Raw genomic sequence first — 9,958 nt, forward strand, 5'->3', positions numbered from 1 at the left:
AGTGGAGATAAAAGGGTCCTTCTCAGGATTGCAGCTGGTGACAAGTGGTGTTCCACAAGGCTCAATTTTTCAATTTATACATTAACAATTTAGATGAAGGCATTCTGGCTAAGTTTGCAGACGATACAAAGTTAGGTAGAGGGACAGCTAGTATTGAGGAGGCAGAGATGCTATTGAAGGATTTGGACAGATTAGGAGAGAGAGCAGAAGTGGCAGATGGGGTACAATGTTTGCAGGCAGCATGGGGGCTGTGATTAGCATTGCTGCCTCACAGAGCCAGGGACCCGAATTTGATTCTAACCTCAGGTGAGTGTGTGTGGAGTTTGCACATTCTCTCCACGTCTGCGTGGGTTTCCTCCGAATGCTCTGGTTTCCACCCACAATCCAAAGATGTGCAGGTCAGGTGAATTGGCCAAGCTAGATTGCCCAAAGTGTTAGGTGCATTAGTCGGGGGTAAATGTAGGGGAAGAGGTCTGGGTGGGTTACTTTTCGGAGGGTCGGTGTAGACTTGTTGGACCAAAGGGCCTGTTTCCACACAGTAGGGAATCTAAAAGAAATTGGGAAAGTGTTTGTCATGCACTTTGGTATGAATAGAGGCATGGACTATTTTCTAAATGGGAGATAATTCAAAAGACTGAAGTGTAAAAAGACTTGGGAGTTTTAGTTCAAGATTCTTTCAAGGTAACCTTGCAGATTGAGTCAGTAGTGAGGAAGGCAAATGCAATGGTGGCATTTATTTTGAGAGGACTTGAATATAAAAGCAGGGGTGTATTTCTGAAGCTCTATAAGCCTCTGGTCAGACCACATTTGGAATATTGTGCACAGTTTTGGGCCCCATATCTCTAGAAGGATGCACTGGCCCTGGAGCATGTTCACAGGAGGTTCACAAGAATGGTCCCAGAAATGAAAAGCTTAACATATGAGGAACATTTGAGGATTGTGGATCTAAACTCGATTGAGTTTAGAAGGATGAGGGAGGATCTAATTGAAACTTACAGAATACTGAATCGCATAGACAGAGTGGATGTTGGGAAGATGTTTCCATTGGTAGGAGAGACTAGGACCGAAGGGCACAGCCTTAGAGTAAAGGGAAGATGTTTTAGAAGGGAGATAAGGAGAAACTTCTTTAGCCAGAGAGTGGTGAATCTATGCAATTCACTTTCACAGAAGGCTGTTCAGCCAGACCATTGAGAGTATTTAAAACGGAGATAGATTGGTTCTTGCTTGTCAAGGGGATCAAGGGTTACAGGGAGAAGGGAGGAGAATGGGGGTGAGAAACTTATCAGCCATGATCGAATGGCAGAGTAAATTCAATGGGGTGAATGGCTGAACTTCTGCTCCTATGTCTTATGGTCTTACCAAAGAGCTCTGGTGGTGCCCCTATCTCTGACTTTCTTCACTACCCCAACTCCCTGGGACTGTACTTCCAAGGAACAATGAACCTGCACTCCATCGTCTTTACTGCTAGTGATTACTAACCAGCAGGCAGATTTGTCCCTAATTCCCAATGACTTGTTTATCTCGGGTTTCTTGATGTCACACAGTGAAATGCTACTTTAGTGTCAAGTTAGTGTCCCTTATTTCTCTGAGTTCAGTTCTTTTTTGAACATGCAAAGTCTAAGCAGGAGTATGCCATTCAGCCCCTCGAACAGGGTCTGCTCTTCTGTATAGGCATTGACAATAAAAGTTGTATAAAGTAAAAAAAATTCAATGAGCCCTATCTCCTGAAGCTAGAGAGTTCTGAAGTCGCATAATCATCTGTAAGAATAGTGTTCTCCTCGTTTCTGTCCTGACAGGAACATTCCTAAATTTTAAGCAGTGTCCCTCCAGTTCTTGATTCACTCCAAACATTCTTTCCTTGTTCGTCTTGTTAAAGCCATTCAGGCTCAATCAATCAATTTAATTCCAGTGGAATCAAATCCAGTCTGTCCTTCCTTTACTCATAAGGCAAACCACTCAACCCAGTAATCAATACACTTTGTATGAACCATTTCCAATGCATTTACACCTTTCCTTAAGTAAAGAAACCACAACAACACACAATATTTGTGATGTGGTCTCACCAACATCCTATATAACCATACCACTGAATCCTTACCTTCATTTCAATTCCTTCTGTTATAATAAAGGATAGCATTTCATTAACCTTATTAATTACTTACTGTTCCTGCGTACTAACATTTTTGTAACTCATGCAATAGAGCAAAATCTCTCTGTATCTTGAAAGACTATATTCATTGTCCATTTAAGTAATAGTCTAATTTTAGATTATTCCCATAAAATTGAACAACTTCATATTTCACTATATTCCATCCACCAATCTTCTTCTCATTCACTCAACCTATCTACATTCAAGTACATTTTTGTTATGTTATCTTCGGAACATATTTATAATTCATTTTCAAGTCTTTTAGAAGCTTTCCAGCATCTGGCATATTTTGGAAGAGTATCAGTGAAATTATTACAACTTTATTACCCACATCTTTTCAGACTCTAGACTGAAGTCAAGTAGGAGAAAGTGAGGACTGCAGATGCTGGAGATTAGAGTCTAGTGTGGTGCTGGAAAAGCACAGCAGGTCAGACAGCATCTGAGGAGCAGGAGAATTGGCATTTCAGGCATAAGCCCTTCCTGATGAAGGGCTTATGCCCAAAACATTGATTCTCCTGCTCCTCGGATGCTGCCTGACCTGCTGTGCTTTTCCAGCACCACACTCTCGACTCTAGACTGAAGTCATCAGAACCCAGAGACTTGTCAGCCCACAGTTCAATCAGTTGGCTCACTAGGGACTGTAAGTTTCTCTCTCTCTTTCATCTTCTGATTTAAAGCAGTTGCTGATGGCTTTTTGTATAACCTCTATTGAGAAGAAAGAAATGAAATATTTATTCACTTCATCTGTCATTTCCTTATTATCTATCACTGACTCCCCATTCTTATTCTCTAGAATGCCAACAGACACGGTGCTTACTCTTTTCCAGTTTCAATATCTTGCTAAGATCCCAGCTTCAGGTACTACTGGGTAAGTCAGATTTGATTGAAACCAGGCTTGATAGGTGTAATTTTTTTTTGTTTGTTTTCATTAATGTGGGTGGGAAGTCACTGAAATACATTCTTTTACAGCTATAAATTCATTCCACAAAAGAAAGAAAACCAACAAACTATACTACAGTTAGAAAGATCATCTCAAACATCTCAACAAAGTTTCAATTTCTTTTTCAACACTATCTGCTACAAAGACTCAATCCAGAGAAATTAATCACCTACCTCAACTCAAATCACTCCTTCCATTTTTTCCTTTCATAGAATCAGAGAAATCCCTACAGTGTGGAAGCAGACCATTTTTCCATCAGGTCCAAACCAACCCTCTAAACAGCACCCACCCAGAACCGTGCCGCCCTCCCCCCACCCAACCTGAACCCTGCATTTCCCATGGCTAATCCACCTAGCCAGCATCTCTCTGAACCCTATGGGCAATTTAGCATGACCAAAGGAGATTTACCAGAATGTTGCCTGTTATGGAGGGAAGGTTTTATGAGGAAAGTCTGAGGGACTTGAGGCAGTTTGTGTTAGAAGAAGGTTGAGCAGTGACTTAATAGAGACATACAGCTTCATCAGAGGTGGACAGTGAGAGCCTTTCTTCTCAGATGGGGATAGCTAGAATGAGGGGAGATACCTTTAAATTGAGGGGTGATAGATATAGGACAAATGTCAAAGGTAGGTTCTTTACTCAGAGAGTAGTAAGGGCATGGAATGTCCTGCCTGCAACAGTAGTAGACTTGCTAATTTTAAGGGCATTTAAATGGTCATTGGATAAACATATGGACAAGGATGGAATAGTGTAGGTTAGATGGGCTTCTAATTGGTTTCACAGGTCAGCATAACATCGAGGGCCAAGGGCATGTACTGTGCAGTGATGTTCTATGCTCAATCCAGGCAACCTGCACATCTTTGAACTGTGGGAGGAAACCAGAGGCACTGGAGGAAACCCAAACAGACATAGGGAGAATTTGCAAACTCCCAACGATGGAATCAAACCCAGTCCCTGCTGCTGTGAGGCAACAGTGCTATGCATTGAGACATTATGTGCTGTTCTTTCAAGAACTGTTAAGACAATTTTGTAATTTCAGTCTGAGTCTGGTGAAATTAACTTTTCCTATTCTGATGGCCTAGACATTTCCAATTCTAGCAATCTGAAGACTTCTATATCAAACTCTCTTGGCTTAGAAAACTTCACAAACTAAAAACAAAACTGCTGCAGCGATATGTCTCCTCTGAAGAAATCTGAACTAAAACCTGATGGGTCAGAAAAGTTTTCTTCAAGGTCCATGTGCGGCAGCAACTTTTGAAAGTGAAAGTCAACACTGGGAATGGTTAGCACACTGATTATCGTGCGCAGACACTTAGAGGAAATGTTGGTTGCAACCTCTCCTTTTGGTTTTCCTTTTTAATAGGAATATACTTATTTCAGGTATTCTCAAATGTCCCCTTAAACATCTGCCACTGCTTCCCTATTGATCTATCGGTTAGCCTCGTATCCGAGTGCACCTAAGCTAGCTTAGCTTTTATGTCGACAAAGCTGCCCTTATTTAAGTTTAAAATACTGATCTGTACACTGTCATATCCCTTTCAAAATGAAAGCAAAATTCAATCATATTATCATCAATGCTACTTTAGGCATGCCTTTACTCTGAGGTCATAAGTTAATACTATCATAATCCAGAATACCAAGTCTTGCATAGCCTTCTCTCTAATTGCTTCTTATACATGCTTCTGAGGAACAATCTCAAAAGCATTCTATGACTTCTTCATATAAGCTACTATTGTCAATCTGATCTTTCCAGTTTAAATGTAGATTAAAATCCTGTCACTTTATCAAAAAGTACACAATACTTCTTTCTGTATACTCCATCTTATATTACATTCAATGTTAGGGAGCATGTAGGCCACCCCTAATATGATTCTTCACCTCCAACAAACTGATTTTACTTCCTTATCTCTTTAAAATGATCATCTGTAACTACTGCACCACTGCCATTCTTGACTAACAGTATCCACTTTGGACAAATGTGGTCAGGAGCTGAATGGGCCTTGGAGAACCCAAAGACCATCAGTGAGATGGTTATTGTTGAGTAAGAGCAGCAAAAAATATCTTAGCTCACTTTTCTGATAACTGAGAAGAGATTGATGGACAGTAACTGGGTAGGATGGCTTGACCCAGCTTTTGGCAGGAGATAGCTGGACAATTTTTACATTGTCAGTGTGCAATGTGTTTTTTTTCCCATTCTGACAGTTGTTGTCTTTCCTTTGTTTTGAATGGCAGGGTAAGGCACATGGGAGGTCTAAAAAGCTAAATTGTACCTATTTTAATGAAAGGAACTTGAGTGATAAGGTGGATAAACTTAGAGCATTGATCAGCACATGGGAATATGATGTTCTTGCAATCACTGAGACATGGTTGAAGAAAGGACAGAACTGGCAGTTCAACATTCCAGGGTGTAGAAGTTTCAGGTGTGATATAAGGGTGAAGTGAGAGAGGTGGGGCATTGCATTACTAATCAAGGAAACCATAGCTGGAATCAATTCACATCTTACAGGGTTCTTCAAACGGGGCCATCGGGGTAGAGCTTAGAAATAAAAAAAGGAGTAACTACTTTGCTGGGAGTATACTACAGGCCTTCCTATAGGCCAATTAGAGGAAGGTGAGAAGAGCAACAGGGATATAGATATAAGGGGTTGCAGGAGCTCACCCAACAACAGTACCATAGTTAAACCTTTATTGGACATTATGGGATTGAAAAATCTTAAATTTGTTTTGAAAACTGCCAACATAAATGTGCATAGCATAAAACCACCATGTGATATGAACATACATGGCCAAAATTAAAACAGATCTCCTGTTTCTGCAAGAGTGCAGGATACCACACCTCACCCAAAGAAACTCAAACATATAAACAGAAAGCAGGAATTATCAACAGTGCTTCGCCTGGAGGCCCACTCAAGATGTTACCTAGTAGACTGACGAAACGTCTGGAAATGAATCTTCCAGCTCAGTGAGCAAACCTACATTCAGACCAGACACCTCAGCAGCTACAGGAAATAGTCAAGCTAGTGGGTCCATGGACCATTGATTTGGTCAAGGGTTACAATTGCCCTTTCTCCAGCCTGGGGATTCTGTTGCAAGGAGATATCGCCACCACCTCTGAAGGAGTTAGAGAGCAGGCATTTCTTTGAAGCAGTTGTCATGTACAGAAATGCTCCCCTAAGATTAATAAACGTGTACATCCAAGTGGTAAAAAGCAAGCGGTTGGCCATCCTTCAGCATTGGTAATTCTGACTGTTGACTTCAACTGCATCAATGATGCAACTTGACAATCCAAAGGGGATGACAGCAAACTGGATGCCATGTCTGGATTCCTGATGGAAATGGTTAAAGCTGTCAAGGTGCATGATATCTTCAATAGCCCTTCAGGCATAGCACCGCATCAATACAGTTATCACAGCTAGACTGGTCTATCCACTCAAGGACAAATTTCCAGCAAGATCCAGTGACGTCAAGGAAGTGTTCATCTCTGACCACTGTCTCCTGCAGGCCGACTGTCTCCTGCTGTACAACCAGGTAGCTGGCAAGGGAACGTAGAACCTGAACTTGAAACTTATGACCCCAGAAAACATAGAGGAACTCAAAAGGGATTACAAAGAGTGGAGAACTGTGAAACCTCTGAGTTTCCACCAAACTGGTGGGAAACAGTCAAGGGGAATCTCAAGAGGTTATTCATCTTCAAAGGCGTTCAAAAGAGATAGGTAAAATTGTCAAAACTCCAGAAAAGAATGCAGAAACTATTCCTATTGCAGACAATGGGGTTGATGTCATGGAGAATCTTTAGGTGAAGAGCCAGTGCACCTTGTTGCCTCAGGAGCCTCCAAGATAACCTTCCGGTCCAGGATCCACAACTGGCTCACAAACTGTTCTTCCAGAAGGTGCACGGGGCAGTGGTGGGGCTCTGGTATTAATAGCCTGAAAGAAGAAGCCAGCTCAGTGACATCATCTCATTCAGACATCCTTAGGATCAGCAAATCCATTTATGTCAGACTGTACGGCATGAAACCACCAAGAGCACAGCCTCCTGGCTGCTCCTGTCCTCTATCATGAAGGACAGCATGTGGGAGTGTCGGGACCAGCTATCATCTCTCGATGAGCTGATTAAGGCCTGCAAGTCTTTTTAGCAGGGTAAAACTCCCAGAAATGATGGCTTACTACTGAGTTGTATTCAGCTCTGTAGAACTTGATCGGCCAGACTTGACGAAGGGCATATCACCCTCATCTACAAACTGAAGGGGAAGAAGGAGGAAATCAGAAATTACTGACCAAATTCATTGCTGAATGCAGATTACAAAATCCTGTCAAAATTCATCATCAGCAGGTTCAGGTCTGCTCTGGGACCGGTAATTCACCCCAACCAAATCTGTGCTGTACCAACCAGGAAGATCTCTAAGAACCTCACACAACTCAATCGCCTCCAGCGGGACAAACGAATGGATATCTGCCTCATGAAACTGGACCAGAAAGCCTTTGACAGGATATTACACACCTATATGTGGGTTGTGCTCTCCAAACTGGGCTCTGGGAAGGGAATCCATAATTGGATCTGACTACGCTGCAACATATTAGTACAATCTCAATCAACAGGTGGGAATCAGAAAGCTTCTTGATCAGATCTGGTGTCAGGGTAGGCTGTCCTCTCTCTGCTACCTTGTTGGTGTTTTGTATAGAACCTTTTGCCAAGTCCATCAGGAAGGATGCAAGCCTGAGAAGGGTGACTACTCCAGCCAGTGGAGTCCTGCAGGTCACACCCTCTCCGCACATGGATGGTGTCGCCAGTTTCTCAGATCCATTGTCAGTGCAGACTCACAAACATATGTGACCAGTATAAACTGGCCTTGTGAGCCAAAGTAAATTGAGGCAAGAGCGAAGTCTTGTTCTTTGGGAAATGGGCCAACCGATCCTTTATCCCCTTCACTGTGGGACAGATTATTTGATGTTACTGGGAATATGGCTCGGAGGAGTCTGTGTAAAAATGTGGGAGGAGAATATTGCCAAGGTGAGGTGGAAAATATGCTACGGAGCACCGCTCCCTCTTCATTGCAGGTAAAAACCTGGTCATCAAGTGTGAGACACTGTCAGTCTTACCATGCATGGTGCAAGTCTAGCCCATTCCATGAACCTATGCCTGAGCCATCTTCCACTTCATCTGGAGATCAAAGATGGACCATGTCCTCGAGGGCACCATGTGCAAAGCTCTGAGTAAGTAGGCGGGGAAGAACATACCCAACACTGCCTTCATCCTGATGGCTACCTTTGTGTGTGGCTCAATTAAGCTGTGCGTAGGTTCTAAGTACACAAACACCATGTGTCACTATGCACTGAGATTTGATCTGCCCCTGATGTTGCGAAGGATGGATCTGGCCTCAGTGCCATAGTGCTTCCAAGTAGTTGAGCTCTTCCATAGCACCTATCCTTCATGGAAAAATTTATGAAGAAAAACACTTTTGACTCTAAACCCATCAGGAAGTGGTCAGTACACAGTGTCCTTGAGACCCTGCTACTCAAGGAGATGGTGAATCCTGTTACACAATTCCAGCAGCAGATCATCAAGGTCATTTGGCAGAAAGCCGTAATATCAGAAATTTCCCACAAGTACTAAGATGTAACTGGGCTGATGGCAAGAAGAGCACTGCTGTCAGATGCCTTATGCAGATCTGATATCTGTGTGCTATCGCTGCCCTCAAAACAGCTGCGTTGGTGCATAGACTGTCACTCATCTCCTCTGGAATGCATCTTTACAATGAATCTGGAGAGAGATGCACTAGTTTTTGTCAAGGTTCATTCCAAGCAGCTCCCTGATATAGGGCTGTGTTCCATAGACATTGCATTATAATACCGGAACCATCACTGAGTAATGAACAATGAAGTCCTCGAAGGATTTTCAAATAAGGCCATGGATAGAGCTTAGAAGTAGGGAAGGTGTGATTACCTTACTGGGAATTTACAGAGGCTTCTCAACAGTCAGAGAGAAAGAGAGAAGCAGATATGCTGGCAAATCACAGAAAGGTGCAAGAGAAACCGCTTTATAGTTCCAGGGGACTTCAATTTTCCTTACATTAACAGAGATCATCTTAGTGTGAAAGGATTAACTGGGGTGGAATTTTTCAAGTGCATCCAGAAGATCTTCTTGTGCCAGCACACAGAAAATCCTAATACAGATGGGGCAGAGCTAGACCTAATCCTCAGGAATGAAACCAGTCAAATGGTTCAAGTTTCAGTGGGTGAGCATTTTGGGGATAGTGACCATAACTCTAAGTTTCAGTCTTTATGGAAAGGGATATTGCTAGTGCAGAAAGGCCAAGTTCAATATCATTAGAAAGGATCTGGCAAGCATTGACTGCAAGAGGCTCCTTGCAGCTAAGTATACATTTGGAAAGCAGAAGTCTTTTAAAAGTAGCATTGTGAGAATTGAGTGCTGCATATTCCTCGAAGAGCAAAGGATAATGCAGCAATGCATAGAACCCTGGATTTCAAGTGATATTGAGAGCTGAAAATGTGTTGCTGGAAAAGCGCAGCAGGTCAGGCAGCATCCAGGGAACAGGAGAATCGACGTTTAGGGCATAAGCCCTTCTTCAGGAATGAGGAAAGTTTGTCCAGCAGGCTAAGATAAAAGGTAGGGAGGAGGGACTTGGGGGAGGGGCGTCGGAAATGTGATAGGTGGAAAGAGGTCAAGGTGAGGGTGATAGGTCAGACGGGGGTGGGGGCGGAGAGGTCGGGAAGAAGATTGCAGGTTAGGAAGGCGGTGCTGAATTCGATGGATTTGACTGAGACAAGGTGGGGGGAGGGGAAATGAGGAAACTGGTGAAACCCGAGTTCATCCCTTGTGGTTGGAGGATTCCTAGGCGGAAGATGAGGCG

Source organism: Chiloscyllium plagiosum, chromosome 9 (assembly GCF_004010195.1).
Source record: "Chiloscyllium plagiosum isolate BGI_BamShark_2017 chromosome 9, ASM401019v2, whole genome shotgun sequence".
NCBI classification, from domain to species: domain Eukaryota; kingdom Metazoa; phylum Chordata; class Chondrichthyes; order Orectolobiformes; family Hemiscylliidae; genus Chiloscyllium; species Chiloscyllium plagiosum.